The sequence below is a fragment of the Phaethon aethereus genome (genome assembly GCF_964289735.1).
Source record: "Phaethon aethereus genome assembly, chromosome: 6".
Classification (NCBI taxonomy): domain Eukaryota; kingdom Metazoa; phylum Chordata; class Aves; order Phaethontiformes; family Phaethontidae; genus Phaethon; species Phaethon aethereus.
In genome coordinates, this window is record NC_138580.1 from 21742610 (window position 1) to 21768633 (window position 26024).

The following is a 26024-nucleotide window of genomic DNA, read 5'->3' on the forward strand; positions in this document are numbered from 1 at the left end:
TGCCATCTGTCCAGCTAGGAATGTGGCAAAGATAAGCAATGCAGTCAAAAAAACCCCTATTAGCTGCCTAGCTGCTCTTCTCTTCTCAATGCACTCGGAGTCTAATTATCAGGAGTTGAGATGCTCTCCATTTCAGCCAGTACAGTCATCTTTCGAAGCGCACAATGTTGCCTGCATTTCATTTCGTTTATTAGAATGAGTATGAGGAAATTTTTTCAGATGAGGTTACCGAAACGTTCAGTATCAGACATGTTCTGCCGCGAGTGAAAGCAGTAAGAGGCTGAGCACATATGGTAATGCCACGGAGCCAACAGTGCCTGTGAAGCACCTGCCCCAAACGTGCAGCGAGGCACAATCCCTACTTAGGGATTTTGTGACCTTACAAAAATGTTAGAGATTCTCAGCTTTCTTCAGTGCATTGAACTTCAACACTGGCTCTTACAACACAGTGGGTATCTGGTAGCTTTCACCACGTGTTGGATGCAGGCAGTTGATGATGTCAGTCAGAAATACTGTAAGTCTGCTGTGTCACGTGAGTGAGAAGGGCTAGCATCGTTAGAAGTGTGCCTTTTAGCAGGGCAGTGGTTGGAGCAGTATCTGTTGCTGCAAAGTTGAACCAGCCTCTTTCAGTCTGGAAGCTGCTGAGGTTGACAGATCACAGATAAAACCGCTGACTCAGGCATATGGGATCCTGGTGCAGGTCTCGAGCTGTGCTACAAAAGCGTGGTATTCGTAACTTACTGCAGAAGGTGTGATACGGGAAGGAAAGGGGAGTCTTGTGCTCAGTCTGTGAGATTTCATACACAAGTCTCAAGAAAAGAGCAATAACCACTATTTTCTTGTAGTTGATTTTTTTGATTCTTTCTATTTTTAATTTTTGGGGGGTTTTTTTCCCCCCTTCAACCTTTAAAATTTTTTTTTCCCCATAAGACTTGTCCAATTCTCTGCTATTTAACTTGCCCACAGGTTTTGAAAACAATAGGGATGGTGAGACAAAACAGAAGGATGCAATTACCATCTAGTAAATCTCTTTGCTGTCCAATAAAAATAGAATACAACAAAGTTGGAACTCAGAACAATAAAAAGCCTCTTAACTAAAAAGTTAGTATTTGGAATTTAGTTGCTTTAGTGATTTTTTTTTCCTAATAGAAAAACACGCCAAGATGCAAGAAATCTTGTAAAAGATAATGCTCTGCCAAGGCCTGTTAAAATGGATTCAGTGCATTATAGAAAGGTATGGTTTGTTCCCAGAAACAGCTGATTTTCCTGGCTAGGTTTAAAAGATAATGGCTTTAACTTTCACCAGTGGGAAGATATTTTAGAAAAATTTTTGGCCTGTTTCAGTTTTGCAGTGGCTCAAGTTAGTATTCGTGCAGACCTGCAGCCCTTAAAGCAGTAGCATGCATTAAAAACTGGGTAAAGACCAACACATAAGTTAATGTAACAACGTAGAAGAGCAAACTGATAAGGAGAGCACATAAGAAGAGAACCCAGCATATACCACCGCTAATATGCCTGAAGGGTAAATTGCAGTACAGCAAGAGCAGGCAGCTACTGTTGATAGGCATCATTTCAGCTTGAGAAGACAGTGTTGAATTAATAAGGACGTCAAACAGAAGCATACTTGCCCATCGAAAGCATGAAGACAGACAACGCATATCTAGCAAAACTAAACAGTTGCCTCGCCAAAAATACATTCTGAACAAAAGACAATGATTATTCTCACTACTGCAGGTAAACAGACAAAAAGAAAAACTGTGAAAAAACAGACAAGATAGCTACAGCAAATACTTGCAACTGAAGAGTAAGGAAGTAAGTGCCTGGATAACAAGATTAAAATGACCTGTTCCTAGCCTTTAACTTTCTAATCTGATTCACTATAAAGCTACATTTCACAGTTCCAATTTGATTTTTAGTTGCAAGCATTTTGCCTATTTGAGAATACAGAGTAAAATAAAAAGACTACAAAGAACACCTTCAATTTCATCTGATATTGTATCAAGCTCCTAAGTTTTTTCCTACATTCATCAACGCTAGATGGGGAATAAAAATATTGTCTATGCATGCTCTGTGGAATTTAAGCTACCAAATGTGCTGGGGGGGGAAAAAAAGTTCATTCTCTTCCTTGCTATGTTATTTGTTTTGTAATCTTGCAAACTCCTCTAGTAGCATCCTTATCAGCATTAACTGCATACTGTACTGTCCGCTCCCAAGAAAGAATACTGAGGTAAGGCTTTCAACAGGTATTAAACTGTGCTTCCACAGGAATCGGGAAAGCCACGGCAAGATGACTTAAATACCTGAAATTACTACCACAGACTCAAATTCTTGGCCAGTTTCATGGCAGCCTCTCTCAGTAGAAAATGTTGGTTCTCAGTTTGCCTGCCTTTCATATAGGGACAGCAAATGTTATGGCCCTTTTTAAGCCCTGTACTTGACTTATATTACCAAAATCCTAGTGTACACACAAACCTATCATTCCTAATGTTCAGTTTGTCCAAGTCAGACACCCGAATTAGAATTCTGACTGTTTGGTGGAGCATCTATCATATGCTTTTCTCATTCTGTGTATTTGCCAAAAGTTTTTTCCATACTTTTTTACTTCTTGTAAGGCAAGATATATGGAATTTAAGTAATAATTGTGATATAAGAGCCAAGTTCAGGCTTGCACTGTGGTTATAATTGTGTAGCTGTGTGTCAGGGCCATGCCTGCGTGCCCACCCAGCACAGTCATGAAATTCCAGCATTGGTCCAGGAACTTCCCAGCTAGTCTCTGTAGAGATGAGCCCAGTGAAAGACAAGGGGATTTACTGAAGATCTGACTGTCTTCACAGCAAAGCACTTAATTGTTGCAGGAGGTCAACAGGTGGGAATTTCAGACTGTCCTGGAGACTCCCCAAAGCAGCCTCTGCTCTGCATAAGGCATTTGATAGGCACTGTATTAATGCTTAAGCTTGTTAATTAACACCCTGGATAGAGACTCTGTCAGTCCAAAGGAGTCCCCAAAACAATTTCTGCAGCATTTTCCTGCAGCTGCAGGAACGGTAACACAAGACAGTCTTTTGTATGCAAGTTATTAGGAGATGATATGTATATAGTTTAAGGAGACTGACAGAAACATATCATGCATAGGCTGGAATGGTCACCTAGGACCCACAACAAATTAGCTTTTGTCTGTTAATAAATATGTGGTGAGTGTCTGTGCAAACCTAGTGTATGTGCTGAGATAGACAGCTCTTAGCCAGTTTTACTGGTTTGGGGAGGCATTTTCATTTCTCAACCTGTACTCCTTTAGCGTGCAACTGTGTTCTGCTCAGCAGCTGCTTCTAATGGTAGGATTCACTGTCAAGTGACAAAGCTGAAGAAATTCTAAGCCTAGAACTTATAATATTTGTAAAGTATATTTTTGTACTGTTTATATCAGGAAAAAGAGATGTGGTTTTTATTTTATTTTAAGAGAAAATTCAGAGTAGATTTTGGGAGTCTTTGACAAAAAGCAAATTAAAAAAGAACATCTATCAAAGCAATTATTTGCCAAGTTTGGGAAAGGAGATGAAGCGAGTTGCTGGAAATATTTTTCTAGCAGTGTTAGTGCGCACGTTTCACAGTTGCACTTTCACATTTGATTTTCATTTCTTATTGTACATTAAATTTCTTATTCCTCTCATTGAACCATGATAAAAGGATAGCTTTTCTAACTAATCTTCCTTTACTTTTAAATATAAGTTTGTTGAGTTCTTAGCAAAATACAATCTTAATTCAAACATCATAGTTATCCTTCCAGGAAATATTTGACGGTACTGATAATTCTGTGCTGCAAATTACTGTATTTTTAAGTTAAGGTATGTGGACCTATTATCAGTTATCTGTGACAAAGTGATTCCCTGTGAGACAAATGGCATATTTGACAGAGCAAGGGAGTTTAAATTGCTGTGTCTTACTGGAGGTGTAAAATCACAAGGAGCGGTGCTTTCAAGTGGATTCTTTGGCACACGCATATAGTATTTCAAAAAGTATTATCCTTAGAATTCCTTATTCAAAAAGTATGCATAAAAATAAGCTATTTGACTGTTTGTAACAAAAATAATATAACCACATTATTTTCTTTGAATTATTGTTTACTCACCAAAAAGGATGAAATATTTTTGAAATGCTACAAAGCACTATATGGATACTCATTATTTATCTATGAATAGTCATTCCATCAGGAGTCATTTCAATTTAGAATCTTACTTGAAAGACTTTCTACTTCTTCTGTCTACATTTTGAAGTGATGTCCTTTCCTATCACTTGATTTTGTAAAAACAGTTGTAGCATTTGGTTTTAGTTCACACAAAAACTTCGTCACTCATTAAAATTGAGTCTTTTGTTTTCAATGTATCATAGAAAAAAATTGAATAGTTGAAATAAAATTATACCAGTTCAAATGTTAAGGTAGGAAAAAATAAATTTCATTTACAAGAGAGTACTTCAAGTCTCTCTGCCTTTGCTATCATCAATGTAGAATTGATTTAGTACTGTCCAGCAGTAACGGAAAGAAGAGATTAGGTACTCCTCCCCTTCCTATCTAGATGTGTATATATATAGTATAATTTTGATTAACTGAGTTTAGAGAGAGCTGGAACTTTTTAGCATCCCCAAGAATCAACACTGCAAACCAAAGCTTTTTTTAGTACTTCCTTATATCAGAATAATTGCATAAATCACTTAGGCATCAAATTTGAAAATAGTTCAGAAGTGTCTCATATTTTTAATGTAGAAGGTACCACACGAGTCAGCTACAGATATTACATAAACAAAAAACGGCCTTTGGCAGGATGACTTATAGACCAAATTAAAGATATTCTGGGACTTGAACATAAAATAGAATTTCAGAAACTGAAGATCTACAGTTTGTATTGTTTGTGCAGCTGTTAACAGCACTGAATCATAAGTTCATTAGAACTTCAGGATGAATTGTCTGATATATGGTAGACTGAAAAAACAATGAAAGATCGTAAATAAAATTACTTTCAACAACCGTGGTTACTGAAGGATCTTAAATAAAATAGATTCATAGAATAGTTTGGGTTCGAAGGGACTTTTTACAGTCATCTAGTCCAAGTCCCCTGCAATGAGCAGGGACGTCTTCAACTAGAGCAGGTTGCTGAGAGCCCCGTCCAACCTGACTTTGAATGTTTCCAGGGATGGGCCATCTACTACCTCTCTGGACAACCTGTGTATTTTACCACCCTCCTTGTGAAAAATTCCTTCCTTACATCTAGTCTACATCTGCCCTCTTTTAGTTTAAAACCATTACACCTTTTCCTATTGCTAGAGGCCCTGCTAAAAATCTGTCCCCATCTTTCTTATAAGCCCCCTTTAAGTACAGGAAGGCTGCAGTAAGGTCTCCCCAGAGCCTTCTCTTCTCCAGGCTGAACAACCCCAACTCTCTCAGCCTGTCCTCACAGGAGAGGTGTTCCACCCCCCAGATGGTTTTTGTGGCCTATCCTCTGCACCCTCTCCAACAGGTCCATGTCTTTCCTGTGCTGAGGGCTCCAGAGCTGAATGCAGGACTCCAGCTGGGGGCTCACCAGAGCAGAGGGGCAGAATCACCTGCCTCAACCTGCTGGCCACGCTGCTTTGGATGCAACCCAGGATACAGTTGGCCTTCTGGGCTGTGAGCACAAATTGCTGGCTCATGTCCAGCTTTCATCCATCAGTACCCCCAAGTCCTTCTCGGCAGGGCTGCTCTCTATCCCTTCATCCTCCAGTCTGTGCTGATATCAGGGGTTGCCCTGACCCAGGTGCAGGACCCTGCACTTGGCCTTGGTGAACCTCATGAGGTTCACAGGGGCCCACTTCTTGAGCTTATTCAGGTCCCTCTGGATGGCATCCCATCCCTCAGGCATGACAACCGCAGCACTCAGCTTGGTCTTGTCTGCAAACTTGCTGAGGATGCACTTGATCCTGCTACGTCATGGATGAAGATGTTAACCAGTACTGGTCCCAGTACGGACCCCTGGGGGACACCACTCATCACTGAACTCCATCTGCACGTTGAGCCATTGACCGCTACCCTCTGGATGCGACCATCCAAGCAATTCCTCCTCCACCCAACAGTCCACCCAACAAATCCATCTCTCTCCAATTTAGAGAGAAGGGTGTTGTGGGGGGATCACGTCAAAGGCCTTACAGAAGTCCAGACAGACAACAACCGTGGCTCTTCCCTTGTCCACTGATGTGGTCACTCCATCACAGAAGGCCACTAGGTTGGTCAGGCAGCACTTGCCCTTGGTGAAGCCATGCTGGCTGTCTCGAATCACCTCCCTGCCCCCTATGTGCCTTAGCATGGCTTCTAGGAGGGTATGTTCCATGATCTTCCCAGGCACAGAAGTGAGGCTGACAGGTTCCCAGGGTCCTCATTTCTTCCCTTTATTAAAAATGGGGCAATGTTTCCCTTTCTCCAGTCTCCAGGGATTTCATGTGACTTCCAGGACCTTTCAAATATCATGGAGAGTGGCTTGGCAACTACATCAGCCAATTCCCTCAGTACTCTGTTACCAGTTTGCCCGTCTTGCTCATCAAGGGGGGTACACTTTCTTTGGCCTTCCTTTTCTGGCTGACATACCTGTAGAAGCCCTTCTCATTACTCTTTGCATCCCTTGCCAAGTTCAGCTCCAGCAGCACCCTGGCCTTCCTGACCCCCTCCCTACACAACCAGGCAGCATCCCTATACTCTTCCCAGGATACCTGTCCCTACTTCCACTGACTGTGCATTTCCTTCTTGCCCTTTAGTTTGACCTGCAGGTCTCAACTCATCCATGCTGGTCTCTTGCCTTCCTTTCCTGATTTCTTACACCTGGGGATTGAAATAATATGACTTCACAGTTTGTGAATAATTTGTACCAGTGAGTTTCAGGTGGCAGGACCATAGCATTCTTATAGAAATATAGGGACAAAGCAGCAACTCTGGATATACTCTTTTTTCTTCTAGGCTTTGAAGAAGCAGTCTGGTTTTATTAGTTGCAATAGAGGTATTCAGGTTTTGGTTACCTTATTGCTGCAGACTGTGCTGATGTGGCCACAGTGCATCCCACAACTTAGTGCTTCTCCCTCTCTTTCCTCATAGACACCACAGATCTGTGCTTTGTCAAAGGAGGAAATAGCTGGCTATTAGAGTAAAGCAAGCTGTCACCACAACCATTCTCTATCTCCTTCTGCATAAAACTATTGTCATAGATGGAAATGTCCTTATGAGCCGTGATACACTACGGAGTCAGGGAACAAAGACACAGGCACAGGGCAGAGTGTAGAACAGGAATGATACACAGCATGTTCCCATTGAAATAAATGCTATGCTTTAAGTATTGCAAGCTAATGTTGTGTAACTTTTTCACTGGGTTTTTCCTGAGCTGCAGAAACCTTGTTCAGACTTATAGACAGAATAAAAAGAGACGTAGTCCAAGCAAGCAGGGCATAAGACATAGTTTAGGATCTCTGCAAGAATGTCTTTGATTTCTTTCTGATTCTCCAAAATCTACAACCTCCATGTGCCAGCACAGAAAGATGACACCACATGGTTAATTGATACAAGTGAAATGTCACAAAGGGATCTTTCCTTTGCGAAATCTTCCCTTGACAGAGAAACAAGAGCACTGGCTCCCTATTTTGATCTGTGTTTCTCCAAGTAATTATGCTTGTATCGTTTTAGGATTCTGAATTACCTGAAGGTGTCCTCTAAATCTTAATTTCCTTTTACTGGTATGATAGGATATATTTTGAAACAATATGATTAAAGATACGGGATTTCTTAAGACAAGCTGAAATAGCTTTGAAGATCATAAACAGAATTCCAGGAGGTAAAAGCTACATGGAAATTATTGAGTCAGATTAAGATGCAGAATTTGAGATGGCTTTAATTATTTCTGGTAGGAGGATGACAAATATAAGGGCAGAGATGAGTAAGAGTTCAGGGATCTATATTCTGCATGGCTTCTGGAAATTATTGCCATGGAATAAAACCAAATTTTTAAGCAGCAGCTACTTCAGAATTCAAATGCCATTTTTTTTCCACTCAAAGATGAATAACTTCAGGGAACTTTATCTTGAGCCTGATGTTTAGGTATACTAAGTACTCCCTCACTTCATCTTGGGAAAATCAGTTACATAATGTTCAGGAATCTGTAATCTAGCTCTAATGTTGGGGTTTTTTTTTTTTCATTTCACAGGATTTTGCTTGCATTTGTCATGTTAAAACATTTTATGTTATAAATATTTAAAGGATCATTTGGAGGTGACACAACTAAGGTAGATAATGACTGATGAGATTAGACTCTGACTAAATTTTTAGATACATGCTAAGAGAAACACCAGGAAGCCTCTTATTTCAGGTGAAGTGCTGGTAACCTCAGGCAGATACAGAGTCATAGACATCTATTTTAGGCATATTCCAATACAGTTCTTCATGCAAGGCGAGTCTTATCCTCATTAAAGAAATCTTTTTGTCATTGTTTCACCTGCATGCTGACATTATAATTAAAAAACTTTTTCATGAGAATTTCTTAATTCCCCACTATTAACAATAAACAATAGTTGCTTCCTTTTGCCAGGGGGGTTCTTAGATGGTAACAAGTACTACCGTACAGAAGAGATATGAGCTAACTCAAGCTGATGAAATCTAAGTTATTAAGAAATGAAAATTTCAAAACCATTCAGGAAGCATTATCATATAAAATACTTAGATCGACTTACTATCTTTAAAGTTTTAACAGACAATTTTTACTGAGTTTTTTTGTCCTCTAAACATTTAATGTTTTTGGTAAAATTCATTTCACATCATGGAAAAACAATTATGCCTTTGCAATTAATGGCTTGAAACATTTTAATTTCACTGAGGCTTAGGAGTCAGGAAAAAGTGCACAGAGGAGAAATATTTTGGGGAAAACAGTTGGAACTGACAAAGGCAGCAAGGGATAGAGAGCTGGAATTGAGAATATGAGACCCAATTATCAGTAGTTTTTAAAAGATGTCTTCTGCTTGGGCTTTGTAGCTAAAGATAGGGGCTGGCCTATTGCACAAGATGCGTTCTGCAGTTGACACATGACTCTTATCTACCTCGCTGCCCCTGCAAGACGGAAAGGATTTTGGTGCTGGTCTACAATTTGCTAAAGTCTCCATATAAACCTAAGTATTATCATTAAACAACCTAGACAGTTATGAAGTGCACACACATTAAAGGAGTCACAGAGAGAGAAATATTCAGAGTCTGTTTATGAAAGATTCTTGCAGAATTTTAAAACTAGAATTTGGAGAGATTTTTTTCAATACAGATTTGGAACACAGTCACAATTTGGGCTCTTACAGCTTCTTAGACAACAAAGTTGTCTTATCATAGAAACTACAAGGTTGTGGAAATGTTGTTTCACAACCAAACCTATTAATATTTTACTCCAAATTACATCACATGTTGGAAAGTAGAAATCACCTTTATTGCATCATGTGACAATAGTTAGAAAAGACCTACATGCCCTCTGCCAACAAATAAGAAACAGCCTTATGTCTGAATAGGAACATCATTAAAACTAGGAAAGCAACCCAATTTCTGCTTTACTGTCCAAAATCCCACTTGGTTTCCTCTGGCAGCAACACATCATGCACTACTACCCAAGAGATGCCTCTCCAGATACCAACAGGGAGCAATTCACAGTGTTAATGAAGAATACTTTAGGCCACAGAAGAAACATCATTTAAAGCTCGCGCTGCAAAAGTAAAGGGAAAGAAACTGGAGAAGGTCTAGAAGATATGTAAGTTGGTGCTGCATTTCTGTTTCTCCATAGGCACTGTTATATCTTCCAGTTTGCAAGGGAAGTCTAAATAGGAAAAACATGTTGGAAAAGAAGTTGCTAGAGACAGTGGATTTGCTGCACTGGACAAGCTGCAGCCTTTCTTCTTGTAATTGCAGTCACAGTTCACTGTTCTGGTTTCCCTTTTTACTGAGATTGGTTTTGGTCATTACACAATGCTCCATCGTAAAACCTCTAGTTGGTTGGTGGTGCACTGGTGCCAAGGTTTGATAACTTATTTTAAAACTCTGGCTTATTTGGCTGTGTACTAGTAGCAGGATTTGATAACTCATTTCAAAGTGGCATGAAAGAGTACCATCTGGCCATTAGCATTTCCAAGGCAAGTATTGTGCATTAAGCCCAGGAAAGGCTGCAGGTCACCAATGTGCTCTACTTTTGACAAATCTTCATGGGCTGTTTTTCTGAAATTGGGTTTGTACTTTTATTTCCTCCTGTGGAAGCCTACTTATTTTTCATTGATTTCCATTAAAGTAAGAAGAGCACTGATCCAGAAACAGTTCATGAATTGCATTATCCAGTTTAATTAGAGTGAACAGAAAGTTTCTCCACAGACAGAAGAGTCAGCGTTCAGCCTAAAATGCAACTTCAGACAGTAATGGCTGAGCTAGCAATGAACCAAAGTCACAGCCAGTTCCAATTACTCCTTCCACTCATTACGTAGTACATTAAGAATGATGCTACAGCATGTTCTCTGTTTTAATATTTAGTAATATATAGTAAATATGTCTGTTTAAATTTCTCTCTCAATTCTAAACAATCTCAGAATCATCCAATAACAACTTCTTCTGAATTTTTGATGTTTAACTCAAATTCTTGTTTTGATTTTTCTATTTGTCTTAAAAATATTTTGATATCACGTCAATTAAACATTTGTAGCAACAAAGAGCTGATAAGCTGTACACACTGTTGTTACCTTGCTGCTGCAATAATTTTATGGACAGGATGTGAAATCTTAAAAGTTCACTGATAAACCTGCACTTGGGAGAACATAAAGATATGCACCAGCTGAGAACTGTTTCCAGGGGAAAGGAGCATGTAGAAGCTTTCCCAGACCAAGTAAGCTTAAATTCTGTGATTGTAGCATGATGATACCCAAATACTTGCAAGAGATGAAATGGTATCAGGTGGAGGCAGATGCCATACAAGCAGTTCTCAGATGCTGTCAATAAATACCTTGTGTCTCATTCTCAGGACGGACACATGTTCAGGGAGGACAAGGTTTGCTAGAATCAGGCCATTCTGGGAAATGTCATAGCTCAGTTTCACCATAGTGATATTACATTGTCATAAAATTCAAAATAAAAATATTAAGAGATGGAAAATACCTTACAGAACTCATCCTTTGGCTTGAAATGGTGGGAAAACTACTGTATGTTTAGACAGTATGAGGGTATGTGGCCAAGCTAACAGTTAGGTCTCCAGAGCTATCCCAAATGTGTTACTAACTTTTTTTACTTCTTTGGCTTAAAGGACAACTTAGCCTCAACGGATCACACCTAGAGTACTAGGTCACATACTACACTAACTGATGAATTACAACTAGCATTTACTAACCTTCGGCTTTTTACACATAATGCCTACGGAACCCGTAAGTCATACTATGGATTCACTGCTAAGGTCTGTATCTTACCTTTGATAAAATGGAATTTTTGCTTCACAGAAAGGAATGAAATATCAAAAAGTCAACATGTACTTTCCACTGGATCTGATCAAGAAATGCCTGGCAGCGGCACACAGAAACTAGATGCTTCTCCACAGAAGAGAAAGAATTTCTGACAGTTCCTCAACACAGAGGACTAAAACAAACATAGTTGCAACTTTGGTACACTATCTTAGCTAGCTACGAATACCTCATTTTTGTCAATACATATTTATACTGTGGCCACTTCGAGCTTTAGAGTATGCTTGTTTGAGTTGTCTCTTCCACCTGAAAATTGAGCTGGAAACCTTTCTAGTCATTAATCACATATGACAAGCACATCAAAAGTACCGAGAGCGCTACATCACACACTGCAAGTAAAGATAAAAGAAATATGCAGGATTCTGTGGGTTAGTACTGACCTGAAATGTAGTTTCAACAGACATTGCTACAGCATTTTAGAGCTGAAAACTACTTTACCAGTGAATGTAGTTTTTCTCCCTACAGGATAATGTCACGGTAGCATTGAGGCACAACAGAAACATTACCATGCAGATACTCAAATTTTGAGTTGTTTTGTTATAAAAGGTTTACTGTTGAGGCCGTGTCTACAAGGTGCTTAAAAGTAGGCTTGCAGCTTGCGTAAACATATCCATGCAACTCATCAGTTCACTATGGCATAGGCAGTAGTTTAGGCAAGGCCACAGAGTTCAGTGTGAGCTGACCACCTGCATTGTGGGCTCCCACACAGATTGTGCATCCCACAAGTTCTTTTCTGCAACAGATGCACAGTCAGTGTTTGAGTTGTCAAACATAAAGGTACTCCAGCTACAATCACAGTACACAGGACAGGAGAGATCATGGGCAGGATAAAAATGGAGTAGCTAGTGAGTAGATTGCTTTACATTATTTTCATTCTTAAATAGTAAGCATGTAATTTTAAGACAACATTGGCACAGCTTAAAAGCCTAGACTCAAATCCAGTACAGTGGGCTTTTTTTTTTTCACCAATCTGACCAGTGTAGTTAGTGACAACAGACAAATAACATCGCTCTGCGTGAAGAGAATCCATGGCTGGAAGGGAGGCAGCACAAACCAACTCATCCACAGCAAGCTACATTTCTCCCATTGAAACGCAATGTTGGTGCCTCTGTCCTATTCCAGGACAATATACTGCAGGCAAAACTAGTTGACGCATCTGCTGATGTGCTACCTCCAGCATATGTGGTCCAGGACCAGGAGAGGAGCTGCCCAGCAAATACATTACATGCTACCACCATGCCCAAGGAGCGCGAAACTCGAGCGGGAGGTGGAAGAGTGAGCCGGTACTAAATGAATGAGACCTAGCAGGCATGTGAAATCAAATCAAATTAAAATGAAGAAGAATGGATGGATTAAAAACAAAGTTGATAGAGAGATAGTTTTTCTTAGTGTATAGTCTGTGTAGAAATAAAAAAATCATAGGAGCATAAGGTATTTATTATTTCATTTTAGAAGACCATTCTTGTCTCTTCAAGAATTTACAGCAACTCCTCACAGTTTCTTTGTAAAAACCCCACCTTTTTACCTTTTCAAATGCAAGTTGCTTACATGCATAATATACAGTATGTGCTTAGTATTCATGTAGGGTTTTTGCTGGTGAGAATTTTTTCTTTTACTTTGATAACGCTTTCTTAATTTGGAAATAAAAATAGCTTTAAATCTTTTCAAACAGCAAAAACAGTTCACTTACATGATTGTTCTCCCTGTGATTCATATAATATACGTGGAGAATCTGCTGTGGGGGAAAACTATTCTCTCTTTTCCTTTGTGCACTGTAATGTATCTGTTTGCAATGCAGCAATAATTTAAAACTCCTAAATGTTGCTAATGAAATCCCCTGTTATTACAGTTCTGGGAAAGAGATATTGAAATACATATTTTCTGAAATGTATGGCCTTGGGAAATGTTAAAAAGGTGGCACTGAATTCTTTGAGTTAGGAGAAGCAGTATTGAAGAATATTACGCATGAATTCTGCATGTGGAAATGACATGTTGTTGCACAATGCCTTTTGCTCTCTGCCACATAACAGTTTTCAAGGATTTGTGTGTTTTCAGTAAGCATTTAAGTTTGTGAGTAACTAAGTCTCTAGAGAGAGATTTTTGTTTGAATGTGTACAGGAAGATGGAAAAAAGAGAGCAACTGCTCCCGTGGATTACTCTTGACAATGTCATTAGGTAATTGTCTGAAGTCCAGGTAAAATTACTTTTTTTACCCCGATGGTCCCATGTGTTACAAGAATTAGGTATTCTTGTAGAATTCAGCACATAGTTGAATGGAAATCAGATCTACTGTTGGATCTAGCATTGTACATGGGCCTAAACCTAGTATTTTTCTCAGCTCTGCTATTTTCTGTACTCCATCATCAGTGGTTCCTCATCTGAGGCACTAAAGGCTGTCTCTGCCCCTACATTGTGCATAGATAAGTACCTCCTCTCAAAGGAAGTGACATGGACTGATATTGTGATGGCATTCCTTGGGGAAAAAAAAACTTTGCAATTCACTAGCTATATATAAGTAATTTTATAAATTGCTTATATTAATTTTGCTCCAAAATGTTTTCTCAGGGATGTCTGAATGTATTTCCACTTAATAATATTTCTACTTAATAATAATTTGATTTAGTTTTCTACCAGAAAATCTTGGTACAATGAGACATACTAAAAAGCACAGCTGTATGTTCCTTTTTTACATATAACCTTTTTGTGTTAAAGAATACACTTTTGAATTCTTCGTTAGTTTAGCATCTTAAAAAATTTAAAAAGAAAATAAGCAGTTATGACATTATAGTTCGAGTATGCACAGTGTTGTAAGAATCTTTTCTTAGAAAAATACTACAAGTTTTATAAGAGAATCTGAGGATACAGAAAGAAAACTCGATAGTGAAACAATGGAAGTCCATTTGCCAGATTCCTCTGTGAATTGCAAATATACTGCACATATAGCAGAATTGGCCATTGCAAATTCCCATGTCTTTGAAAAATCATTGTAACAGCAGTTATTAAAAACATCTCTGAAATACTGTCTTGAAAAGATGAAGACCAAAGTTTATGCCCCTGAAATATATAGAATGAAGAGTAGATAGATTAGGTATCTCTAATTGTGCTGTCGCTGCAGGGTTGCAGCTGGTAGGCCTGGAAATGAACCTGAAAAACTCTTTTCTTTTTTCACCCAAAATATCCACCATTTGAAAGCCAGTATAGAATAATTGATGATCCAATAGTTCTCCCACTTCTAGTATAATTGTTTTACAAGCTGAAACACACCGTGTAATCGTCACACATCCTCAGGATTGTCTCACAAAACTACCATAATAACAGACTGTTTCATTCTGAACAGAATATTCAATAATATCTTCTCTTTACCAGACTTCCAAATCAGTTGTCTAAACATCAGCTGATAAAAAAGATTCTGAGTGGGAAAATGCCTGACAGAATTTTAAAGTCTGTTCATTGCCAGTGAGAAACCCATAGTGTCTCATTCACCAGTAATGGACACTGGACCTAGATAAGAAAGAATTAACTCATCTGAAACTAGTCAAGGATAGAGATCGAATTTGTTCTTACATTAATTCTACTATACACATTCCATATGGCAAGTATAATGGAAAATAAAGGAAAAATAAGATTAGTTTGTGTAAGGTCTCCTAAATATAGAAAAGAGATAAATGCTGTTTTACCGAATTGTTAAAGACACTGATAGAAGATGATGATTAACCAATGCAGTGTCCCGAGAGCAATATAAAGTAGCTTAATCATCCGAAGCCCATGCAAGCCATGGTAGCCTCTAGTTAGCCTTAGAGTCTTTATACCTTATCCCTAAGGTATAAACATAATTTGAATTTCAAAAAAGAGCTTAACAGAACATAGTTCTTTCTTTTCTGTTAAATAAGTATTTGGACCATAAAGAAATCAACTTCGCCTTTCTAAATTTCTGTGTAATCATCCAGTCTGAGCTAGTAGCCTAAAATTGGGTACATGTGAATGTTCCCCACTAGCTCCAGAGAAGGCAATGGTAAAGCTCCCACCAAGTGCTGTGTCCTTGGTCACAAGACACTGAGTACTTCAAAATTCTCATGCAAACAGATAATCTCTACTAAATGAGAAAGCTTTTATGCTATGCTCTATTACATGTATATGCTCGCCATTCCATGAGGATATAACTCCATATCATATCAGTGACATCAATGTAGCTAATTTATACCATCTAGGAATCTGACACGAAAAATAGCTACCAAATTGTTTCACAATGTAGTATTCATAGAGATGAAAAGCAAACCTAAGAGGAAAAAAACCACACCATAACTCAAACCATTACATGTGTATAGAAAAGCAGCATTTGTTTTCATTATTTTTCTTTTATTTCTGGATTTTAAAAATTACAAACCTCAGTTTTTCCTCTCATAATTGTTAATAAAATGTATTGCTGTAAGACTGAGGAGCTGAAGTTTAGTGAGGAATAATAGACTACATTAAATCTAATTGATCTTAGGCAGCCATCAGGGAAATTCATAACAATGAGAAATGACCTTAAAAATATTGAGTTCTTGCATTATATTTGTAGGATGGGTGAATGTTCTCTCTCAACTTCCCCTCCCCAGCACTCTTTACTTTTAAAAAAAAAAAATCTAACTTCTGCATTGCTGAGAAGATTACATTCCTCATGTGGAAATGAAAAAGAGCCAGTTGATTAAAAAAACAGATTTAGTTGTTTGTAAGTCTAGCATGGATGATTTGCTTAATTTTCATGGCTTCAAAAATTACTGGTTTTGTAAGTTTTATAGTAGTAAAGGTACTGAACTCATGAGTGAGTAAGCTTCTTGAGCCAAAATACTTGTCTTGCAACTTCTGTTCCTCAAAATCAAACTCAAAAAAAGAGAAAAAAATCTAGTCTCAACTGAACAAAAAGTTCCACTACTATGCTGCTATTGAAACAAAATTGCTAAAAAAAAAAATATTCCACATTTTTATGCTTGTCTATTAGACTTCAATTCCTCCATCAAATCAATTAAGCTTGGGTAGAAACCCGGAGGGCTTTTGATCTTCTAAGTACTAACTAGAGTGTCTTCTTAGTGAAAGTCATACGTGAAGAAGTTACTTAGCTGTTGAAGCTTCTGAATATGTAGGATAAAGGACCGGGCAGCTTAACAGTATAGAAGAGATGCTAAAAAGATAATTTGATACTAAAGGCAGTGTTAGCAATTTTCAGGGTGGTTTTTTTTTTTGGGGGGGGGGGTGGGGAGAGGTAGGGCAGAAGAATTCTGATAGGGAAGCACTTGAGCATCACAAAGATTAGAACATCACCTATACAAATGACTGTTACTTGCTTTAGAGGTTGTTGGGGTTTTTTGGTTTTGTTTTTTTTTCTTAGTGTTTTTAACTAGACTCAGTTCAGCCAGACAGCTCCTCAGCACGTGTTTTGGATTCTGCTTTTCTGGAGAGCCTTACCATAACTTTCTCACAGGCATTTATTTCATTTTTTCTTTTTTCCACTTTTTAAAGCTGAACTGCTTTAAAAGTTACAGGTTACACTGTCTTAAATATGCCTTGGTTTTATACTTGTGGGTTTGGGGGTGGCAGGGTCAGGGGAAAATACAAACGACTAGGAAAGTTTACAAGTTTTTCTTGGAAGATTTGTGAAAATCTTTGTGTTTCATCCTAATACTATTTTTCTGATTGACTAAACTGACATCTTGGCAAAAATTAAAAAAAACATTTCCCCATTGAGCTTTAGTTCTAGCTTAAAAGCACACTCCTCTTATAAGGCACTCTGGATCAAAGCTGGTCAATCAGCCACATATCTATGGTCTATGAAACCTTGGAATTCACAATATTCTCTATATTAGACTAATATTTGCCCCATTTTCTAGAACAATGCCAGAGCCAGACTGATGATGTTACCTTGTTGATTGACCCTGCTTCTTTTGTTGTAGTTGTGCTATTCCTTACATTATCTTTAGAAATCAAAAGCAGACATATTTATAAAGCTTATTTAAGACATACGCCTCCATAGCTGATTCTTTTCATACCTGTAATTTAGAAAAGATTACTTCTTTTCCCTTTGTAAAAAAAGGAAATGTAATTGCCATATATTCTCAAGAGCCCAAATTGAGTTCTTCCATGGGATTTTATGCTTCCTTCAAATTGCACTTTTTTTAAAGAAGGAAAGGAAGGTGGAAGATCAAACAAGCTAGTTTGGATTTTATTAATAAGCCCCCAAGCCCCACATTCTTAGCACACAGATGAAAATGAATTGTTTATACAATACTTCTAAAAGCAATACAAGAAACTTGCATTTCTTTCTAGAAATAGAGTGATTGGGGAACTGATATAAATTTTCTAAGAATGATACATTAAGTTAGATTCATTTATGTAATGTCATTGAAAAGCTTCACATTAGAAGACACAAATCTTTGACTAAAATCAAGGTAAAAATATGACAGTTAAGCAGAAAATAGGCATGATTTGTTTTCTATTTCCTGTTTAGATACTTACATACATTGCAAGTCTCTCATTCTTCCTTCTAGTAGCTGGGAATCACAGAGTCGGGAATGTATTTCTTACCATTGGACAAATTAAGGAAGTCCCATGGTCTCCATTTTATAGAATAGGGAGAAGCCCAGAAGCCATGCAAGGAACCTGAGCTTCCCCGAGTCCTAGTCGCTGGCCTAACTCTGTTATAATCCAGACCTGATGGCTGACCATGTCTTTTTGAGATAACTCTTTTTTAAAATATATGTAACCTACTTATTCAGTGCTATTTGGTGACATGAAACCACTGTGTTTCTGCTTATTACTTTCACTGATACCAGTTATCTTCCAAATAAGGTAGAACTTTTAAAATTAATTTTAATGTGATCTGAATGTGTGTGTTCTTAAAAACAGTTCTGCTAAAAAATAATTATTGATCAGATTACTTCCGTGTGTCAATTGTGATCACAAGAGTTTCCTGAGAGAAGAATATCTTAAATAAATTGAGTGGGTATGACTTCAGTTTGAAATCTACTTCTTCACAGCCTTTTTGCTTTTCAGAACAGAACCGGGTTTTGTGGACTCTGAAGTGTGCCTGAAGGCTTCGTTTGAACTCTTAGCTCTTCTGCCCATTGCACTGATTTGCTCTTTCCTATCCTGCACCATCATAAAATAACTCACATTTCCCACTCACCACAATAAAGATCAGGCGCATTATAGTGCGACAAGTTTTACTGCCAGCTAGGCCAGCGCCTCTGTCAGGAGCAGGGCTGGAGGCAAGAGAGCAGCAGAAGTAAAAGAGTGTAAGATTATTCATATGCTGCGGTTCTCACTCAAACCACATATGCCAAAGAGAAAGTGTCTGATTCAGTTTTCTGAGCCTTTCTACCTTGTTAATTTGGTCAGCAAACAACTTAATGATCCTGATAAACTTGCTTTCAAACTCCTGTCGGGTCTGCGCTGCTCACAGGAGGAGCAGGCAGAGAGAAGAAACAAAGCACTGCTCTTTCCTTCCTTCACACTCTCCAAACTCTCTCTTTGCACCTTCAGTTCCCCTCCTGTAGCTTTCCCGATGGTATTCCTCTGTTGATCTCTTTCTGTGTAGAACACTTCAAAACATGATTTCTCACATGTAAGCAGGGAGGGGGGATTCTTTGCATAAGGAGAATAAAATCGGAGAGAGAGATATCTTGAAAGTAAGTTTAGGACATAACGTGGAAGTTTGGAGGATATATCACGTAGGATATACAAGGACCAGAGCTACCAAGCAAGAGGGAGCCTGAGGTTCATATTACCATTACAAAGTTCATCCAACTCAAAAATATATACCATAGATGGCAGCAAACTGCTGATGCAGGCACAGATAACTTCTTACAAGCTCCTTGTTCTCATTTTACATACTTGTTTATACACAGCCCATTTGGCCTTCATCAGCAGAGGCATCTGAGATTTGTAATGTGAAGGTTCACGGATGCATGAATATTTGAGCTTTTATTATTTTATCCAAACAGGTTTGTTCTACTTTAATCACAACATAACCAGCTTTCAAAATATGATATGTCTTCAGAAAGGACAGTGAAGGGGTAAAATAGATTCTAAAAAAATCTTATTAATTGTATGCAAAATGAGAAACAATTCATATAGAGCAGCACATGAGGGTAGCCATAAAGGGGAAAAAAAATCATATAATTATATAAGGCACAGAGATTTAACTATTTGGAATTCCCACGAACAAGCAACTAAATTAGTAATAGTTACCGGTATTTCTCAAATACTTGGTAATAATTAATATAAGATGATAGAAGACATTTCAAAATAAAAAGGAATCAAGAAAGGACTTTTTAAAAAAGTACGTCAGAAGTATAAGTCAGTATAATAAGCTACAAATCAAGAAATAGGACCCTCTTAATTTAACAGTCATTTTTCATCTACTTAAAAAAAGGCAGAAATATCAAATGATACATTTCAGATATTTTGCAGCTAACAACCGATCTGCCGATTATATGAACAATACTCACGGAAAAAGAAAATATAGTCTGTTGCACTACACAGTAATTAGCAGATTAATTAAATACAAGAAGAACTGTATTAAAAATCATGCCTAACAAGAAATTTCCCATCTCAAGCGGCCAACTAGTATGATCAGTTTTCACATCAAACTACAGTATTTCTGGAGCACAGATTAGCATCAGCATGGACTCAATAATGTGATGGTGAAAAGAGGCACAGAATCAGTCCTCCTTTTTATACAAAGGATTATGAAAAGAATAAAAACCCATGGAAATTGAAAGCATGTTTAATTGTTCAATTGAGTTAAAAGAGGTTAAAAGGACTAAAAATAAGTATTTTTTTTCAATCAACTAAGCATCAGATGTTATTTATTCTTTCATCTGGAAACTGGAGACCAGCTGGTTGGACGTCAGCTATTGGAAAAATCATTGTGTGAAAGTTAAAATGCCCACTGGAAAAGCATAGTTCAATTAAGCATAGTCTGCACAGATCAGTCAGAGGTCATACTTTACCGACATGCAGGAGTACTGTGAAGATGTTATTGCCATGACTGACGAAAAGGAATTCAGTAGATTTATGATATCCTGATTTGACAAAGCCCTGCCCTCAGAAATTAATGTCTATAGGACAGTGTTAGGACGTAGAGGGTAAATGAGACTGCTAGCTAAAAATAAGTAGTGGAAAAAATGCATTTGAAACTTGTTTTTTTCAAGTTGTTTTAGGCCTAAACTGAACTCCTAGTACATTCATATTATTTGGTCTGGAACAAGAATACTGATTCTTTCCTTTTAAATTGCAACTGAATTTCAAGGTGATCATATCATCTAGATGAATCAGTAGATGACAATCAAAGTTTAGCCTATACAAAAGGAAACCCATATAAAGGGTATAGCATGCATACATCTTGCATAGTAGTGCCATTCAGAAATGAGAAGGTGTAACAAATCCCTGAGAAATACCCTTCTCTCTATTGCTAAGGACAAGGCAGAAGTATCTCATACTATCCAAACTATGAAACAATGCAAATGTGGGCTTGGTTCTGTTATTTAAGATGCTTAATAGGAACCAGCTGGGCATGACATGAAAATAATATTGCTTTGTCCCATGCCAAAACCTTTAGATCTTTACCAAGTCTTTGTTTGAACAACCTCAGTGGTAACTGGTGTATACCTACATTCAGCAGCTTTTTGGAATGCCTGCCTGGAAGATACAGCAGTGTAAAACTATTTTTCATTAATTCTATCAGTGCCTCCTATGGCACAAAATTTCCCTTACAAATATTAAGCTACCCGATACAAATTAAAAGAGCAGATCTAGTACAGAATATTAAGAGTTTTTGATGTCACAGGGAAGGTATTATCTTCTATGAAATGCAGCAAATTTTCAGAGTAATTGCTGAAGAGCTCTGTCAGATCCATATTAAAAGTTCTTTTAAGATTTCCCTGTAACTGAAACTTGTGTTACCACTGAAGTATTTAAGTTACATAAAAAAGAATATTGATTTTTTTCCTAGATGAGATTTGAGGCAGTATAAAGTAATCAGAATTATGAAAAAGACTGCCAAAGATGAAGTCAAACTGGGACAGAGAATCATAAATTATGAGTGCAAGAGATAAGCTTGAAACTAGGATAAGGGCTAACTAAAGGTTGCATAAAACACAGACAGCCACAGTGATGGGACAGTACCACAAGATTCTTAAAGGAAATTAAAACTTTCATTTGTTTTTTCTGAACTTTTATTTTCCCTTGATGTAGCTTGAAGGGAAATTTTTTGCCTACCTTTTTGAAAAGCATTTTCTAGAAGGGAGACAGTCTGCCTCTTCTGGTTCATTTCTTAAAAGATGCTATGGTCCTTGGAGCTTTCAGCCCCACTGTAGCTACTGTACATGCAGAGGGATCCTTCCCCAGTAAACTCCAGACCCTAACATGCTTTACTCCACCTCACAGCATGTAATGCGTAAACACTAGTCAGTACCCTGAACCCTATCCATCTCTGAAAACTGAAATTTCCAGATGGCAAAGAGACTGATCTGACTTGGTTAGTGAGAGTGTTGTAGAAGCTAAAGGAACTAGAGCAGAGTGACACCCCTAGCCGATTCTTTCTGAGCAATGGGAAAGGTGTAGTTCAGGTATGGGCAAGCACGCCAGCCCATTATCATTTTAACCAAGCCATTTTTATGCAAAGGTTTTAAAACAGAACCAAGTTACCATGGAAACTGATTGAAGCAGAGACTTACTGTAAATTCTTTTCTAGACAAGGATAACAGGACTGGCAGGTGGGCTGTAAAAGGAAAATGACTGCAATATAGAGTCAGGCATGATGGTCTGTTTTCTCTTCCTAAAAGTGTCTTTTATAGCTCTGCTTTATCTCTACCATTTTCTACAGTGATATATTGAACATATTTTAAAAGAAGCTCCCACCCAAATGAACCTTTTATTTTGTCATAATCCTATTTGCAAGGAAATGTACGTGCTCCGGAGAAAAGAGCTGAAGGGCAGGGCACTCCACTTATTTTCCCAAATTATTATGTCTTGCCAGAATCATCAGGGGGGAAGAGCCATGACTCAGGAAACGCATTTGCATAAAGTGCCCTTTGCTGCCGATGTTTATATTTTGCTCCTGAAATATGCTCTAGGTACATTCACACCATAGCACAGCTCTCCCTGTACAATATGAAAGAAGGTAACAAGGGAATAAAGTGGTTTTAGTGAAGAAATACCTCTTTTCCCTTTCTCAAAAATTTTGTAAATATACCTATTTGCTGCAATCCTATTCAAAGGCAAAATGATTTGGCTCTGTAAATATCTTTCTTAGTCTGATGGATGATGTGAAGAATAACAGAGATTAGAGTACACAGGCCCCAAAATATGGTGCCAGAGTTTTTTAAGAAGGAAGAATGGCAGAGAATGAACAACAACAGAGCCTGTACCTTTTCCATTTGGAATAGTTAGCTGTCAGCACTGGAAAACATTTCAGCATATGAATACACAATATCTTTTTTAATCTGTGCCAGATGTTTTTACCTGCTGTGCTTAATTTCAGAATCTTGTGTTATCATTAGAGAAAAATAGTTCTCTTTTCCAATATAACTTTCTACCAAAAGGAACGTGGGGGAAGGGGGATATTGTTACTTGAATACATCCTGATACATTTCTAGCCTGAAGTTTTTGCTTCTTGGTTCCAGCTCCCAGCTAGAACCATGTGTGTACGTGCCCTCCTGACATAAGCCATAAAGCAATTTTCCTCCAGATTTTAACAGGTTTGCTGTCACCAACAGTCGTAGTTGGTCCCAGTGCACTAGAATCACAATTGATAGTCACCTTTTCCAGCATGTTTGCCTTACAGCTAAAAGTAATGGCAACAGCTGGTTGTGTTGTCAGAAGTAAATCTATTTCTCACCTTCAGTCTCTGCCTGCCTCAGCACTGTGGGGGCGGGGACATGACAGATGGTTCCTGCTAACTAATCACAGAAAATATGGTATTTGGTGTATGGCATAAATTTCCAGGCAAACAGGAATGCTTTTCATTTCATATCCTCTCTGTGAAAAGTTGGACATCTTTAATAAAATGTGGCATGCTCTAAGGAAACACATATTACATGTTAAAGTATACGAAGCTGCAACTAATTGCAGAACTCTGCCATAAACGATGCCTAAGCTAACTGTTACTTGTCATAAGTGAATTCTGATGACTGTGTTTATTCTATGCAAAGCTTTTTGGCAGTGAGACAAAGGGAAACACGGAGCCAAATTCTGCTATTTTTAGGCTAGGTTCATCTTTGATGCAGGGTTCTGTCCACCGTCGTGTATTTCTGTGCCTCTGAGCCGCAGGCGGCCGCCAGCCCAGGCTCAGTGGCAAGCAGGCTTCTGCAGGGGCTTGTGCAGTCCTTGAGAGGGAACACTCAAGGACTCCGTGCATGAAAGGGTAGAACCAGTTCCATCATTTAAAAGAAGCCATTTTAAGTATTTCTATGCTTTTTGTCTTTATTCTGACATAAATCCTATTGGAAAAGGGCCAACAAATGCTGCTGTTGTCCTTCTCAAGAAAATAAGTTCCCCATGAATGCAGAAATTATTTGAAAGATATGCTTTTAATTTTAGAAAAGATGTCCCAAAAGTCTACAGTTTAATTCAATTAAAGTTCCTTGGCACCAGTATATGTTCTCAAATTTTAATTATGTTTCATACCTGCTTGTATGACAAAAATATGCCATTTCAAATAATCACGATCAAATTCCCCATACTGATGTTTATAACTATCTTGGACTTAATTAAGGAAGACAGAGGATTAGAAATGAGAATGTTCATAAGCTAAGTTCATAAAACAGGACAATACAATTTTAATTTACAAACTCTTGCCTAAAGGCATGATTGTTCAAAAGCAAAGGTGGGGAGAAGAGTCATAAGAGATAGAGGAGGGATTCTTAGGAATTGGGGAAAAGCCAGGAAATAAGTTCTGGCAAAAAAAACCACACCACCAAAGACAGAAAAGAAAACAGACTACCCTCCTTTAAATTGCAATTTAGAAAATTGCCTTTTACAATATAAGGACAATCCTTGCAAGCCTGATCAGAATTCTCTGAAAATCACTGAACCCTGCAGAGGTGTCTCGGATAGGCACCTTGTTGTAAACTTCAGTATCAGGCCTAAAAGAAAACAGATAAATGCTGAAACTAAACTAGTCTGCGGCACTTCTAAATATGACTGGTCGCTCTGAAGGCGTTGCTTGGGCTTCCAAAGGACAACTTGCAAATATTAGTAGTTTCTCTTTCTCATAAGCCCACATGTTTTGTGTTATTTCTATGTGTTCATGTTGCCACAGTTTTTTCAGAAAAAAAAAATAATTGTATAAATAGATTTTGTCCATGGAATTAAGTGGTTAGATATATAAAAATATGGCAGTATTCACATGTGCAAACTTACTACATTAGAACTTGACCCCAAGACTCTGGTTATTCTAGCTCTGTTTTCTTGGAAGACAGAACAAAAAGAATTTTAAAAAAGTCTTTCTTTTACCCATATGTAACTCACAGGTATTTGTCAATGCAGGATTATCAATATACAGTCCACGCTGGTTTCGTGTGGGACAAGGAAGCAAGCAAACACTGGAGAATGGCAGTAGATATGATGCGGATAAGCAAGAAAGAAAAACCAAGGAGGAAAAGACAGAGCAGTTTCTAAAAAAATCAGGTAAGGAATTCAGATGATTCTATATAAAGTGTAAATTGCACAAAGAATCGTATCCAACAGTTTATGCTTATCTTGCCCTTCCTGGTATTTCTGAGAATTACTGCTATATATGTCTATGGACTTATGTACACCCTCCCCCTGCCCCCCCCCCCCCCCCCCTTGCACCCACTCACACAGTGAATTTCCTTTTTAGTAAAATTGCCATTACCCTCAGTGAAAATATTTACTACGCTCGTATTTGACATTTCTTTTAATAAAATTGATTTTCTGTATTTCATTTTATTTTGCTTAAATAAAACATTACTATTTCCTACAGAAAACCAAACAAGCAGTATTTTTACAAAGCACTAAGAGAGTCGTGGTATGTCTGTTACTGTTCTTTCTCAACAAATCAGTTTGAAGTTCTCAAACGTTACATTATCCTATCCTAGTACTGATCTCTGGGTGTTACATGCGCACTGCAGAAAAGCAACGTGTGTTATGGCGTACCTCTCCCTTCTTACACTGGTGACAGGTAGGAAGTTCATTTAGAGCTTGAGCACACTTCTATTTCTTAAGCTGGACTAGAGAGCTGTAAAAATATATTTACCAAGGAGCAAAGCTGGAGGAATGGTGAGCAACAATTGCTCCTTCGTTCCTCTGCTTCCCTGCTTTGGAGAAAAGTTGCTGTAGTGATGCTGTAGGACCATCAATGTGGTGGAGACTGTACATTCTCTACAGCTTAAAACAAGTTGGAAAGCTAATCTAACTGCATGTTACATGATGCAATGGTTCATGACAGAAACATTCTCTTAACTTCTTAGATATACTTACTTTCAGAATAGATTAAA